Genomic DNA, 16,730 nt, shown 5'->3' on the forward strand with positions numbered 1-16,730 from the left:
CTCCTCGAGGGTGTGCTTCACTGGGCCTTGGTGGTAAGGGCAGGGTCTCTTAAGCATGTCGTCGAAAAGCCCGGGGCCTCTAGGGCCTCGGGGATTCTTACACTCTGCGACCGCGACTAGGCTGGCCTTGAGGACTTCTTACTTCCCCTGGTGACCCTTCTTCTTTTTCTTGGGGAGGTGGGGAGCCAAGGCCCAAGGGGGCTCATCCCTCCGCTTCCCCTTGGCGTCGTTGTCGGGGAAGATGGCCCCAACAGCCTCTTTGCCCAAGGCGAAGTTGGTGGCGATGTCAAGGAGCACGGCCACTGAGGTTGGTATGTTTCGGCCTAGCTCTCAGACTAGGTCTTGGTAGGTGGTGCTGGAGAGGAAAGCCTAGACAATTTCTGAGTCACCGACGCTTGGCAACTCGGTGCATTTCTTGGAGAAGTGTCGGATGAAGTCTCGGAGAGACTCGTCTGGCCCCTAGCGACAACTCTTGAGGTCCCAAGAGTTCCTAGGGCACACGTATGTGCCCTAAAAGTTCCCGACAAAGACCCTTACCAAGTCACGCCAGTCATGGATCTACGAGGGAGGGAGGTGTTTGAGCCAGGCTCACGTCGAGTCTGATAGGAACAATGGGAGGTTGCGGATGATGAGTAGGTCATCATCCACACCGCCTAGCTGACAAGCCAGGCGGTAATCGGCCAACCAAAGTTCAGGATTAGTCTCATCATTTTACTTCATGAGGTTGGCCGGTTGCCGAAACCGGACTGGGAAATGAGCAGCGTGGATAGCTCTGCTAAAAACTCAAGGGCCAGGTGGCTTAGGAGAAGGACTGCGGTCCTCCCCACTATCATCGCAGCCACCCCAGTGTAGATGGTAGCCTTGAGTGGGCCCCTCATTGTCGTGGCACCGTCGCCTGCTGACCACATCATGGTCGCGTTACGCCTCGCGTCGGTTGTTGAGGTGGTTGCGCACCAAGGGGACCCTATTGACTATTAGTGCCTGAGCGAGCTCAAGATGAACTGAGGCCTCCCTATCTTGCCGAGGTGATGCCATGGGAAGTTCCAAGGTGCCTCCGCGCCGTCGGGAGGTGGAACTTTTGGCCTACTGCACCGTGGTGGTCTCGAGGAGATCCTAGAGCTCACCGTGGACCCATCGCCCCTCCGTGGTAGAGGGCTCAGGCATCGTTCGGACTAGCATCACCGCTGCCGTGATGTTCTGGCTAGCGCGGTTGAAGATTGGAGGTTGCTCACCTCCTTCGTCATCATTGATGAGGTGGTGGACGTCGTGAACCCTCCGTCGGGCTCCTCCGCCATCACCATGACCTCGCTGCTCCTGCTCGAGAGTGTCTCAGAGCTGCTGTAGAAGGAGTCGGTCTTATTCGACCTTGGCCTGAAGCTCACGGAGTTGCTCTAGGTCCAGGCGTTGAAGTTGTCTGGGGGCAAGGTTCTCATTCCGCGCTACCGGTGGGACAGGCGAAGCGGGGAATTGTTGCCTACCCCCTCATCCTCATTGCTCACCCTCGGCATCCTGAGCCTAATGTGGAAACACTCTCGAGTCTGGTCGTAAGTGTCTTCGTTGTTGGAGTCGGAGTAACCATAGCAGTAGTCGCTTGCGGCCAAGAAGCAACGCATATCTTTAGGGTCGTGAAGCCCGAAAAAGTCTGCTCTGGCCCATGCCTCGTCCTCCTCCGAGGAGTTGGTGCGGGTGTGAGTCGAGGTTGTGGAGTCGAGGTCGAGGGCGAAGCGTTGGTGGTGTCCTGAGGGCTCTGCGTGTGCGGAAGCATAGGCGGAAGCATAGGCGGCAGCAGCGTTCCTCACCCCAAAGGGGTACGGGGATGGCGCCATTGCCGGGCTTTGCTCCACCGGAGTCGACTCCTTAGGAGGTGGCGGGGCAGAGCTTGACGATGGGGCATCACCATGCTCCACCGGTGCCTTTCCCATGTCCAGGCTCAGGCTTGACAAGTCCCCAACCAGGGACCTTGTGCCAACAGCTGGGCATGGGATACCGGTGGAGCGCGGCACGTCGCCCTAAGCTTGCGTAGGGTCAGGGTGGTCCTGCCCATGCTGCGCCTAGCGAGCGCGATGAGAGCGGCGGCCTAGGCACTGCCTACGCCTAGGCTACTGGGGCGTGACATCATCATTGGTCGGTGGGGCTCTAGGTGAGAGGAGTAACATATCGTACTCATGTCCTAGAGACATAAACTCTAGGCTCTCGAACCAGATTATCGTGCCAAGATGCAGTGGTCACACAGGGTCTGCCATACGAAACTTGTTGAGATGACGAAGAGACACGCAGTAGTTCCCCTACCTAGCGGGCCAACTGTCGATGTTTTAGACCGACGAGCCCTCAACCAACTAGTGAAAATGTACTACATGCCCCTAATCCCGGATGGTGATGCAAAGAGACATAAGGTTTATACTGGTTTAGGCAAGAGGTGCCCTACGTCCAGTCCGAGAGATCGATCTTGTATTCTTTGCACCGAAGTGCTTGTAGTAGGGGGTTACAAGCGGGGTGAGAGAGGGAGCTAGCCCTAGGTCTCTGCGTGGAGTGATGTGAATTGCTTGAGATGTTGATCTCAGGCGGTGGGGAGGCATGCGTGTTACAGAGTGTCGAGCGCGTGTTTGTCTATCTCATGAGCTCCCCCTAGAAACGGCCCTAGTCCCTCCCTTTTATAGTTGAAGGGGGATAGGGGTGATACATGCGTTCGCTATGCGGCGTCCTATGAGTGGAGGTGGCGTTTTCGAGCCTTGTAGCTTGTCACTATGACGGCATGGTCGACAGAGCGGTCTTTGTCCTTGATGCACTAGAGCGACGCGCTGGTCCCACATGATCCTGTGCGACGTGGGAGCTCTAGTGATAGCTTGACGCAGAGCATGGCAGGCGACATGCCGGTCGCTGTGTGTTGACTGCATAAGGAGCCAAGGCTCAGTCGGTGCCAAGGCCAAGCCATCGTGGGGGGCTCGGCGGGCACGAATCCCGAGGCTGCCGAGACCCTGAAATGGATTGCCAAGGCTTGGAGGGAGCAGTTGGTCCTGTACACTGATTTCGAGGCTATAGTGGCCCGAATTTGACTCCCCACGCTGCATTGTTCCTAGAGTAGGGGTTAGGTAGCACAGCGCAGTGCGGGCATCGATCATGGGCACAGTACCGAGCACATCGACCGGTAACTGCTGCCCCGTCCTATCCCGGACGACATGGTGTTGATGCGACTTCCTGTCTTGTCGGCCGCTCTGCTGTGTCGAGCCATCGTCCGGCTGATGTTGCTAGAGTGGTTGGTCGCATTAATTGGATGTGGCGTTCTGTCGGGGAGATCGGTCAAGGTGGAGGCAACGGGGTTGTTGCCGAGTCAGCCTCGAGCGAGGCAGAGAATTGGCACCTCGTCCGAGGCTTTACGCGTGGGGCCTCGAGCGAGATGGGGAATTGGTACCCCATCCGAGGCCTTTCGTGCGAGGCCTTGAGCAAGGCGGAGGATCGGTAGGTCATTCGAGGCCTCTCGTGTGAGGCCTTGAGCGAGGCGGAGAGTAGGTGGCCTCGGATAAGGCCAGGGTTTAGCCAATAGTTGTCTCTTGGCTTTGATTTTGACAGGGTCTAAGCGATTTTTTCGATTTTCGCTTAGGGGACTCCTTTTTATGGTACCCGACACTATCCTTCAAGAGGGTGACGAACCTGCTTACGTACGAATTGATCAGAATGAGACCCTCATTGTTGATGGACCTAAAGATAGTTAGATTATTGTTAACTATGTAATCATTATGCAGACGTTGTATTAGTAATTCGCACTGAATATTTAATTTATAATTTATGCGCATCTCTACAATTTAATTATTTACTATGTAATCAAATATTAAGATGATGTTCACAAACACTATTATTTGATAATTATAGACCATTAATTCATTATCATAGAATTAAATAATCAAGACACAATTTTTTATGTTATTTTAGAATATAACTAATTGCATTATTTCTATTAATAAATAAAGAAAGAAAAGCAAAATAAGTGAACTCCCTATTCTAGCTCAGTGGTTAAGGCCGCGCACTCTGTACTCTGAGATCCGCGCTCGAATCCCAGGTAGGCCAAACTTTTTTGATTTTGCATTTATTATTTAATAGTGCATTACAATGGGATAAAAGAAAAAAAATAAAACCATTCTAACCGAACTCCCTATCCTAACTCAGCGGTTACGGCCGCGCACTCTCGACCCCATGACCCGCGCTCGAATATCAGGCGGGCCAAACTTTTTTATATTTTTTACAAAAGGCTGCAATGGCAGGCTCCAAACTGATACTATTTTTTTATATTTTTTACCTAAAGTTGGCGGCAGGGCCCTTCACTGTCGGTTTTGGTTTTAAAACCGGCAGTGATAGCTTCTATCATAGTCGGTTGCTCAAACCGACACTGAAGGCACTATTCACTATCGGTTTTTAAACTAAAACCGACAGTGATGTGTAGATGCTCCTCACATGCCAACAGTGCTCCCATGACCACAACCGTTGGAACACTGCTCCCACTTACCCCGACAACTTTAGTTCAGAAATAAAAATATACCACGACTGCTAGCCCCTATAAAATGGCCCTCGGCCAGGAGCTAGCCTCTCCATGTATGTTGGTTTTAGCCAGGCCTTATCAGCCATGATACAATATTTTCCTCTCACAACAAACCATAGATATCGTTATGCATCGTAGTCCACCAAAATGGTGCACATATGAGGTACTAGAAGAATGCTACTGAAAATAGAGCAACGCCGAAGATTGGAGATGCCATGAGGTTCACAGAGCCATCCGTTGGGTGCCGAGCTGAATCCGATGTGCTCTGGACTGTACCGCAGAGACAAGGATTCATCGATGACACCTTATCATCTCCAACCGGTATAGCTCGTAGACCACCTCGGTGCTGTTGTTTGATCCTAGTTGGTGCTAGAAGAATGCTACTGAGGTGGTTAAATTATAATGTGTTGATACACATTGATGATAACATTGACCTATATGCAAATAGGTCTTTGTTATCATATATGTAATTTTAGTGTAAGGTTTTTGATGTATTTCATTATTATCTAAATAAATATATCGTTGTTGTTAAAACTTTCCCACTGTAGTATCTAAATAAATATATCGTTCACATATATGCACCTTCACTGTCGGTTCTATTTAGAAACCGGCAGTGATAGTCACCTTCACTGCTAGGTTTTCAAGGTCGTAGTTTAATTGAGTTCTAATTTTAATATGTATGGCTTTGTGTGTTTAATTATTGTCATGCATGTAATTCGTGTAACATTCTGGTGTCGTATTTGTCTCAAAATTATTCTCAGGCTTGCACGTGCCACGTGTGAAGGAAATACCATGTTTGGGATTTTCCAGAGATGGTTTGCTACTTTCTGAGGTTTAATTAAATTTCTGCGCGACGACACTGTTTAATTATAGGTTGAACTGAGTCTATCCACGAAAAGATCCGGAATGGTACCAAACTTTTACACAGGCTCTAATGTGCCCTAAGGATAAGAATTTTGTGGAGGTGGATGAAAAAATCTATTGGGTCCAAGATGAAATTCACCCTCTTTTATCTCATTTGGCACAGAGAAAAATATAATAAATAAAACAATGAACACAAAAACCTAAGATCCTGTGTGGGGTCTTAATTTGGGTGTACATGTTTATCAAAAAAATTTCAAGCCATTTCGACATAGGCGGAGTATACATGCTTCATAGAGGTACATGTGCTCCTTCATCGAACCTTGACTATACACATAGGTTATCAAGGTTTCCGTGGTTTATAGGTATTTCGGTGTCGTATTGGTCTCAAACTTTTTCTTAGGCTTGCACGTGCCACGTGTGAAGGAAACTTCAAGTTTGGGATTTTTCGGAGATGGTTTGCTACTTTCTGAGGTTTAATTGAATTTTCGCGCGACGAGACCGTTTAATTATAGGTTGAACCGAGTCTACCCACAAAAAGATTCAAAATGGTGCCAAACTTTTACACAAGCTCTAATGTGCCCTAGGGATAAAAATTTTGTAGAGGTGGATGAAAAAATCTATTGGGTCCAAGATGAAATTCACCCTCTTTTGTCTCATTTAGCATAGAGAAAAATATAATAAATAAAAAAATGAACAGAAAAACCTAAGATCCTATGTGGGGTCTTAATTTGGGTGTACATGCTTGTCAAAAAAATTTCAAGCCATTTCGACATAGGCGGAGTATACATGCTTCATAGAGGTACATGTGCCCTTTCATCGAACCATGACTATACACATAGGTTATCAAAGATTCTGTGATTCATAGGCATTTTGGTGTCGTATTGGTCTCAAACTTTTTCTTAGGCTTACACATGCCACGTGTGAAAGAAACACCAAGTTTGAGATTTTTCGGAGTAGGTTTGCTACTTTCTGAGGTTTAATTGAATTTTCGCGTGATGAGACTATTTAATTATAGGTTGAACTGAGTCTACCCACGAAAAGATCTGAAATGGTGCCAAACTTTTACACAGGCTCTAATGCGTCCTAGGGATAAAATTTTTGTGAAGGTGGATGAAAAAATCTATTAGGTCTAAGATGAAATTCACCCTCTTTTGTCTTATTTAGGACACAGAAAAATATAATTAATAAAAAAATGATTAGAAAAACCTAAGATACTATGTGGGATCTTAATTTGGGTGTACACGCTTGTCAAAAAAATTCAATCTATTTCGATATAGGAATACATATGCTTCTATTTATTCAGTATATAAAAGAAGTTTTTTGATATATATAAACATCAATGTCGGTTTCAAGAAACCGGCAGTGATGAGAAGAAACCGACAGTGATGCTTGTTATCACTGTCGGTTTATTTTGAAAACCGACAGTGATATATAAAAAATTAAAAAAAATTGTGCCAGCCCTCGGGTTTGAGCTCGGGTCTCGGGCTACAGAGTTCAGACACTTAACCGCTGTGCTAGTATAGGATGTGTGCCATGGTTTATTTATTTTATCATTTTAACCTTTAGACCGCTTAATAAATTATAAAATTAAACCAAAAAATTTGGGCCGCCTGGGATTCAAATACGGGTATCGGGGGCTAAGTTGTGGGGTCTTAACCGTTGAGCTAGTAGGAGGTGTTCAAAAGATGTGGAAAAGATAAGTTACTTATACTGTAACCACACATGGAAATCACTGTCGGTTTAAAGAATGGCCCGGCAGTGATGTGACAGATGACAAACATGTTGCAACACAGTATTATCTAGAAGGGCAACAGTCCTGTTGGCCCCCTCGATCTCCGGTACGTAGCATATCATATACTACGGTTTTCGTGACAACGAGGTAAGCAAAACGAGGTCATACAAAATGCAACATCCAATATGTAAGCAAATAAAATGAGAGGTCATATGCAATGCAAAGTATCAACCCAAGGTGATGATGATCAAACAAAGGATTCAACGACATGGTTTTTTTCAGCACCAGTAAATTATTACATCAACCTAAGGCATTGATTAATTACTAGTGCTACTAATTACTGCCGGTGCTGTCGCATGCGTCGTCCCCCTGCTGCCGGTGCTCCTCTTCGCGCTTCTTTCGCTCAACCCTACGCTGGCGCCGTTCCACGTCCATCGCGAGAGGCCACTCAGTCTCCTCCTGGCAGTGGCGCTCGTCCTCCTCCTCGCGGTGGCGCTCCTCCTCCTCGCGGCGGCGCTCCTCCTCCTTGGAGATCTCGATGACGCGCTTCAGGATGCAGTCGTCGGTCTCCTTCTATGTGATGGCGCGGAGGTGCCGGTCCTCCTCCTCCTTCCGAGCCGTCTCCAATGAGTTGAAGACGACCTCCTCCACCAGAAGAGGTTCTAGTTCCTCCTCCGACGCGGTCTCACGGTCCAGATCGTCCTTGAGGTTCACCTCGAGGTTCGATTCGAACGACGGCATCAGTGGAGGCGTCGGGGGGCGACATGAGGTCGACGGGTTTAGCTTCACCCATGTTGTCTTCAAGCGACGAGGCATTGTGCGTGGCGACGGGTCAAGGGCCGGGGCGAGGTGTGTGTGGGAAGGGCGGTGCTTCGCTTTCTTGACGCGCGGTGGTGTGGCGGCCACTATTAGCCTAAACGGTTGTTTAGCCCATTTAAACACCGTGTAAACGCTACACGGTGGTGCGCCATTTTCGTTTAATCACCCGTTTACCCCGTTTAATTAGCTGTTTAGCCCGTTTAATGGGACGTTTTGCCAGAATAATGGCTAAACGGTAGGTGACCGACTGTTTACCATTTAGCGTTTAGGAAAACACTAGTGGCGGCTGACTGTGTACATGGGGGCCTGGCTTATATAGGCGTGTCGGTGGTGGAACTGATCACGGTGCAATAACTCACACCCCTCGGAAGACAGAGCGCGACTGTGTTGGGAACCACAGTTGAACCGCCATTGTGCCTGCATTGGGAAGACGGAGCGCGCCTGCATTCGGGAACCGATGCGAGCAGTCGATGGACGGGTAAACGTGGTGTCTCTTTGTGGGAAACCGAAGGGCTCTTCATGGGAACCACGCTTCATGGACCGGGTAATTAAAACAGCGGCTTTTCATATGGGAACCGCGCGATCAGCGTGGTCGGGGAGTTGAAGGGCCTACGCGCAAAGCAGGGACAGATAATCACTCAAAGGAATAAATTCCTTCAAACTTTCCAAAATCAGGTGATAGCTCAATGGTTTGTCCGCTGCTCTGGAACTTGTAGGCTTCGGTTCGATTCAGGGATGCAACACATTTATTTTATCTTTTTGACCTTTAGACCGCTTAATAAATTATAAAATTAAACCAAAAAAATTGGGCTTCCTAGGACTCGAACACGGGTCTCGGGGGCTAAGTTGAGGGGCCTTAACCGCTACGCCAGTAGGAGTTCGAAAGAAAATAGAAACTTATCCTACTTAACACCTAAGTTATATCTAACTGCTACACAACATCACTGCCGGTTTGGGGAATGACCCGGCAGTTATGTACACCATCACTATCGGTTTGCAAGCAAAATCGACAGTCATGAGCTATTTCCTAAAATAAATTAATAATTTATAAAATAGAACAAAAAAATTTGGGCCAGCTGGGACTCGAACACGGGTCTCGGGGGCTAAGTTGAGGGGTTTTAACCATTGCGCTAGTAGGAGGATTTTGAAAGAAAACGAAAACTTATCCTTCTTAACACCTAACTGCTACAGCACATCACTGCCGGTTTGGGGCGTGACCCGGCAGTGATGTGCCCCATCACTGTCGGTTTACAAGCAAAACCAGCAGTGATGAGCTACTGCTATAAAAGTGGCATGGGTTGAAATTATCCCAATTCATTTCAACCCCGCGCCAACCCCTCCCCCTGCGCCGTCGGAGCACCACCCCACGCCGAAGCACCACCCCACGCCGTCCACCGCCCCACGCCGGAGCACCGCCCCATGCCGAAGTACCGCCCCACGCCGGAGCATCGCCCCACGTCGGAGTAGTGCCCCACGCCCCATTCATCAGTCACCTGATAAGAACAAAAGCATAATTTTATTTTTGGTTGCCAGGATAAACATAGCAGGGACTCGTAATACTTGATAGAAATTGCTCTCTGAACATTAATGGTAGTTTGTTTTCGGAGTACTTGCATTTTCTTTGTGAAACAAACTTATGTTTTCTCTGTGAAACCATCTTGTGCATCATTGGAGCTTGGCCGAATACATATGTGAAACCAATGGCTGGCCTCACCTTGTAGCTTGTAATTGCAACTGCGCTCCCATCAGGCGGGTACTCAATGTTTTTTGAACTATGCCACCGATGCTCAATGTTTTTGGATGTGAGGATGGAGTATATATACTTTAGACCTATAGAACTAATATATGTCCAAACTTGTCATGGAATTCTCCATGCTATCAGCATAAAGATGCATAATTATTAACTTATGCAAGATTACAAGTAATACATAGTTATGTAGCCTTGTGCATTAAACTGGGAATATTTTCCAACAATCCTATCTTATTATGAGTTTTTGCATGTCACTTTCTTGGGATAGTATGAGATGCATATTTGCCGCTACCAACCATGTAAGTTTTAGATCAAAGTATCACTAATTTGAAAAGATGCTTACCTACACTGATACTTGTGAAAGAACCTCGCGCCGATGGTTGGGGGATTTATAGTAAGACTGAAGACTCTTAGACATATCTAGGAGTATATCCAAAAGTCTTAAACTGGCTCTCTAAATCATCATTTGGTTTTGAACGAATAAAAAATATTCTTTATGTCTTTCCTACATCTAACAACTATTACTAAAGCACGTGAATAGCTATTTTCCAAACACTCCTATCTATGCAATGGTCGTGTGTTATTCGTAAATATATTAAATTGTATAAGAATACATCATGTTTGAATGACAACCTAATTTACTTAAATGTATAGGCAACCATGGCATGATATGTAGTGCATCTTGGTCACATGCCTGGGATTTATCAAACCTGGGAAGATTGCTATGCTCAAGTCAATCGCTACCCTAGTAATTTACACAAAAAATACAACACAGAAGCTGAAGCTTTGAGGGCCTACTATAGTCATCCGGCCTACCTTGCAAACCATGGGCAACCGACCTACTATGGTCCAATGAATGCAAACCATGGCCATCCGCTGGCACTAGAGATCAAAGAGAAGCCACCCGTTGGAGATGTGAAGATTAGGAGAATTGCTCCTTGGTCTTGGAAAGATGTCATGCTTTTATTTATGGCTATGGTCATCGTTTTTCTTATTTGGAAGTTGATGTAGGCTTAGTTTCGTAGAAGAGTAGGTGGACTTTATTGTATGTGGTCAATCAAACAATGAATTTGTTCTAGGTGAACATATGCTATTATTTGACTTTGTTGTATGTGGACTTATTATTATACTTTGCATTAAACATATTATATATATATATATATATATATATATATATATATATATATATGAACATATGCTATTAGTAGTTGTCCACGGTCAAAACTAACCACGATCGTGTCACAGCCATGACTCATCGTCGCCTGTTACCCCATCGCCGAAGAACTGATCGGCAACAAGAAGTGGCTGATATCGCTGGGACGGGATAGCCGCATGATCCGACAAGCGGTGACGGTGTCAATCAGGCTGGTGAGAATGAGCAGCCATGGACCCCGTCTGACCTGCTCGATCTAGGTCAAAATAACCAAGATGGCCAGTTAACTTTGGTATCATGTTACTATGTAGCCACACACGCTAATCAATTGAGAGGGTCATAGCTTACTTAGTGTCTCTAGCAGGAGCCTCCACCGGCCAAGGAGCCAGAGGGTTCGGGTAGCAGGAAGGCCAGATCCAAGCTAGGCGTGTCGAAGATTCCTGTTGGTAGGAATACACACTGGCACATTACTGAGTTCGATGAATTTGGGGATCCACTCTCACCACATATAGCTTTGACCAAATACAAGACTATCCTCGGGTTACTTGTTAGGGACTTCATCCTGATTAAGTATAGGAAGTGGATTGGGAAAGATGATGATCGATGGAGGGTTCCCGAAAGTGAGAAGGATTACATATGGGATGTCAAGATCCCAGAGTATTTCACTTTCCTAGCCGAGTATGACAGGGAGTTAGTCAAGAAAAAAGCAAAAGAAATCATGGGGACATGCTTCAAGAATTTCAAGGGGATATTGTATAAGAATTTTGTCCTCCAAAATAAAGAGCCAGATTTTGATGGTGGACAGTTTAGCAAGCAAAAGGACTTCTGGCAGAATTTCAAGGAATACAGATTATCCAAGGAGTACTTAGAACTGAGTAGGAAGAATAAGGAGAATTCGCAGAAAGCGATGAATCCTCATCATCTCGGCTCTCGTGGCTACGCCAAAAAGATGCTAGAATTTGAAGCAGAACTTCAAAAGATGGATCGCCTTGCTGAGGAAGGTGTTCAGGTTGAGACCATCGATTGGGAGCCCAGATCGGTATTATACTATATGGGGAAAAATGTACGGCACACCGAGGATGGGAACTTTAGCTCCTCAAATCAACCCATGAGCGAACTCATCCAGAGGATCTCCCAGGTAACTAAGGAGGTGAGGCAAGGGACTTACACTTCTAATAGGGAGAAAGACATGCTCACCCAAGCACTCGAAACTAAGGAGCATCCTGGTCGCACTAGAGGAACCAGTGTTGTTTCTTGGAAACTAGCATTGCCCCAAGAATCTAACACTTACCGGAGCTGCTCGAGGGGTAGAGCGGAACATGAGACAGAGTATTTGAGGAGACTAAAAGAGATGGAAGACAGAATGGAAGCTTGGATTGAGGTGATCGTTGAAGCGTGAGTCGAGCAAATTTTGCTGTCCAAGGGGTCAGTAGTACCACAAAACCCTACTCCTAGTGCCTTTAGCCCATAGTTTAGGGGTCACAGCAGTTGCGGATCGACCCCGCTCGACGAAGAAGAGGCGAATGTGCCTTATCTGGTGGACAACATCACTGAACCCATTAATGTCAGGTTATACATCTGTTAGGAATGGACAAAGGACAAGGTGGCACTCAGGACAATTAATAGCCGTCCAATTCCACTAGGGTACGCTCACGTCACCATTGATAGAATACTTGATAAGAAGTTTAACAAGATATCCATTGAGTACCCCGTAGCGGAAGATAGGCCAAAACTTGGTCAAAACAAGGGCTCTCAAGTGACCTGGCGCAAGCGCTTCATTAAGCTTGACCATCAATTGTCCTCTGATGATGAGGACGACTGTGAGTCTTCACCCACCCATGATGATCACTCACCATCTCCCAACAGAGATCACTCCCCCCCTCATCCAGAGCCATCACCCCTGAGAAGATAGAGGTCTCCTTCTATTCCTCCTCGTCCGACCCTGAGAAAAGAGACTCCTCCTCCTCCCCCTCATCCTCCATCTTCATCAGCACCGGGAAAACATAATTCTCGTCGTCAACCTCCTCCTCCTCCACCTCAGCCCAAAACAAGATCAAGGACATCCTCGTAGTCACACAAAAGGTCCTTGGATTCGGTCGCTAGTGCTCCCAAAGTGGACCAACAGAAAAGAAAAAAGGTCGTTCAGTGGTAGCGTTATCACCTTGATGAAAGAAAAAATTACAGCACACATCTCGAAGGAAGATTGTGTTAGTTTTTTCAATCTCTGTGGCTCACTGCCTTCATATATGTTGAAGTCCGAATTCGAAAGGCAAACACAGAATAAATACGCTACAACAAGAGACAAAGAAATACACAATAATGATTTAAGGAACATACAGAAGTACGTCGAAGACAACCCAGGATTAACCATGGAAGAGGCCGTGAACATCTATTATGATGTACAAGGGATGGGAACCCCGACAATGAAGTATGAAAGGGGCAATCTTTTGGTTCCCGATGATGAGTATAAAAATCTGACAACATATATGCGCCAGTTGCATGAATATTACATGGCTCAAGCAACAGAGATGGACGACTTTGGTTTTGAGGTTATTATTCGTTCGTCACATGTTTTCCATTATCTCGAAGAAGAGAAGTTCGATGTCGAGTGAGAGTGCTTGTTCTAGCTATACCAGAAACGCGATCTCGATGTTCAAATGTTGACGCTGTGGACTATGTAAGTACCCTACACACGCGATATTACAATTAACTACTCTCTCGAGACAAATTGTTAACTTTTGAGCACTTCCCATGATTTTATGTAGGTGTATATCAAATTTTTGCATTGTAAAAAGCAAATGGGATTACATAGGCTTCTTGGACCCCTTGCGAGTCAAAGAGAGGACATGTCTAGGCCTCTATAGATGTGATGTGGAAGACCTGAAACAGAGATTGATTGCTGTTTTCGACGAATTCACGATGAAGAAGAAAACCCACATACTTCTAGCCTACAACTACGAGTATGTGTTCTCGGCTTTTAATTTTATGCTTCTTTTTTCGTTAAGATTATTCGATAATTAGGATTCTGTGATTGTAGCAACCATTTTGTCTTCATTTGGGTCAATCTTGCCAAAAATCTGATCGAGATGTGGGACTCGAAGAAAAAACCATTTCATCATCTGGATGCACTGGTGGCAGTGCTGAATTAGTAAGCGATCCTAATAACATATTATTTTCTAATCACACATACCACTTTCTAATGTTTCTCCCTTTAATGTTGCTCAGTGTCTAAAGAAGATGTATCGGTGGGACGCCGGTCCCATTCAAGGTTGTCAAAATGGAGGGGAAGTACCTGTCACAGCCGGCGGGAAACAATGAATGCGGGTTTTATGTAATGTGGGCAATGCTTCGCTACATCGCCAAAAAATTGGAAGAAGCCGATAATTTGGTGTGTATAATCCCCATTTCATTTATGTCTATTAATAATTCAACAAAATGATTTACTATTCCTCTTTGGATATTATCTATTTTGAACGACATCGCAAGAAATATAACCACCAAAGGATGTTAGACATGGAGATCGTCGCACTGCAATCGGAGCTCGCAAAGTTCATGTTAGCCGAGGTATTGGAAAAAGATGGAGTATTTTCCATTGCACAATCCGTGAGGTACAAGGACTAGTATGGCCCAGAGCGGCTCGCCAGATTATTGTAAGAAGTCCAAGAAGCATTGCACAATCTGTGAAGTCCGAGAACATTTCTTTTTTTGTTTTCAGGGATCAAGATCTGGATAAGAACATTTGAACTGTAACCGTAACATTTGTAATGTTTAATATTAATGGACCTCTTGTCTACGTAGCATATATAAAGCGAAACCCAATTTCATGAAAAAATATAAATTAAAATCAATTATAAAACAATAAAATGCCAATGGGCCATCACTGGCGGTTGGCAACGAACCGGCAGTGTTGTCTTGCTCAACACTGCTGGTTTGAGCCATGAACTGACAGTGTTGTCTTTCTCAACACTGCCGGCTTGAGCCATGAACCGAAAGTGTTGTCTTGCTCAACACTGCCGGCTTGAGCATGAACCGACAGTGTTGTCTTGCTCAACACTGCCGGCTTGTGCCATGAACCGACAATGTTGGATTGCTCAACACTGTCGGCTTGAGCCATGAACCGACAGTGTTATCTTGCTCAACACTGCCGGCTTGAACCATGAACCGAGTAGGCTTACTCAACACTGTTGGCTTGAGCCAAGAACCGACACTCTTGAAGCAAACATCACTGTCGGTTGGGACTACAAACCGATAGTGTTGTTCAACTAGACACTGTTGGGTGGAGCCAGGAACCGATAGTGTTGTTCAACTAGACACTGTTGGGTGGAAGCAAACATCCTGTAGATCAGTGTCGGTTTTTAAGAACCGACAGTGATGTCAACCCCCATCACTGTCGGTATGCCACTGTCGGTTCAAAATCCGGCAGTGAAGGGGGTTTTTGAACCGGCAGTGATGTCCAGATCTGGGTTAGTGTGTGGAAGTCCTGTGCGCGGAGGAACTTGAGGAGCACCACGTCAACGCGCTCGTCGACCGGGGCAGGGGCAGCATCTTCTGCCATGGTGGGAGGAGAGTGGGGGTCCAGTGGGATGCCCCGGATGGAAATGGGGTCCCGGTGGCTGGCAAGCAGCGCCTTGAGGTCGGCGAGCGTGCGGAGCTCGGTCGACGGGAGCGCGGCGGTGATGTACGAGTCCTCCTTGAAGGAGGATGTGTGGAGCAGCACAGTGGCATCCATGAGCGAGGACATGCGGCTGCGCTTGGCGCCCTTGTTGGAGGCGGGGGCTGCCACGGGCGTGGGAGACAGTCCTCCCCAAACATTTCAAAAAAAAACTTTCTCTTCTTGACTTGGAGCCTGATTAGTTGGCTTCTAATTCTTGTCCAACCGAAATCATGGTATGCCAAAAATTTTAGTCATCAATTGGTTCATTGCCAAAGAATTGACACACCGATGTTTATGACCTAAGTTTTGGCAAATCTCTAGAAAGTTGTTAAACTGCATAAAAGAGAAAATGTGCCTTCTATTATTGTTACGACGGTCAACCAAATGCACACCGATGTTTTTGGCTTGCCATGATTTTGGTAGGGCAAAAATTAGTAGCCAAATCAGACCCTTTTCTACAACGTCTGCCTAGTCAGTTGCCAATCTCATTCGCATCTGCAACGTCTGCCTAGTCAGTTGCCAATCTCATTTGCATGGACTGTAACCCAAGATCACTAGGAAGCCATAACTCTTCTCAGCACCTCTACTGCTTCGTCTATCCCTTTTAGAACAGGGGCAAATATTTTTTTACCATTATTACAGATGACACCATAACCTGTGTCACTGACACATGAGTCACTGACATAGTATTTTATATACCACCCACCCCGTAAGGATGGTAAAAAGTTAATTATTCCTTTAGAACAAGGGCCGAGACTCCTAGAAAATTGTCCATCTCTGTCAGCAACCTGACGGTGCCACCAACAATGAGCCGGGCGCCCAAGGGCCTGTTTGTGAGGGTGGCCCGACGGCCCGGCTGTGCTCTCGGGCTGCAACCTTCCATGTTTGGCGCACCTGGCCCAACTTCAGAGCCTGGCCTGCACGAGATCTAAAGCAGCTTGGGCCAGGCCCCAGAAAAACGAAGTCTCCCTTCGTTTTTTCATGGACTGGCTCCCTCGAGCGCTCCGTGACTGATACGATTATCTCCTTCCTTCCCTCACCTTCCGCTCCTCTCCCCAGCGTCCGGCGCCGACATGGGCACGGGCACGGCCAGCGCGCGGCGGCGCGGCGCCACCTCGTCGTCCTCCACCTCCTCCGGCCGCGCCTCCCTCGCCGCAGCGCTCACCTCGCTCATGGACCCGCCTGTCCTCTACCCGTTCCAGGAGCTCGCCGCCGCTACCAACAGCT

The sequence above is a fragment of the Miscanthus floridulus genome, chromosome 14 (genome assembly GCF_019320115.1).
Source record: "Miscanthus floridulus cultivar M001 chromosome 14, ASM1932011v1, whole genome shotgun sequence".
Classification (NCBI taxonomy): domain Eukaryota; kingdom Viridiplantae; phylum Streptophyta; class Magnoliopsida; order Poales; family Poaceae; genus Miscanthus; species Miscanthus floridulus.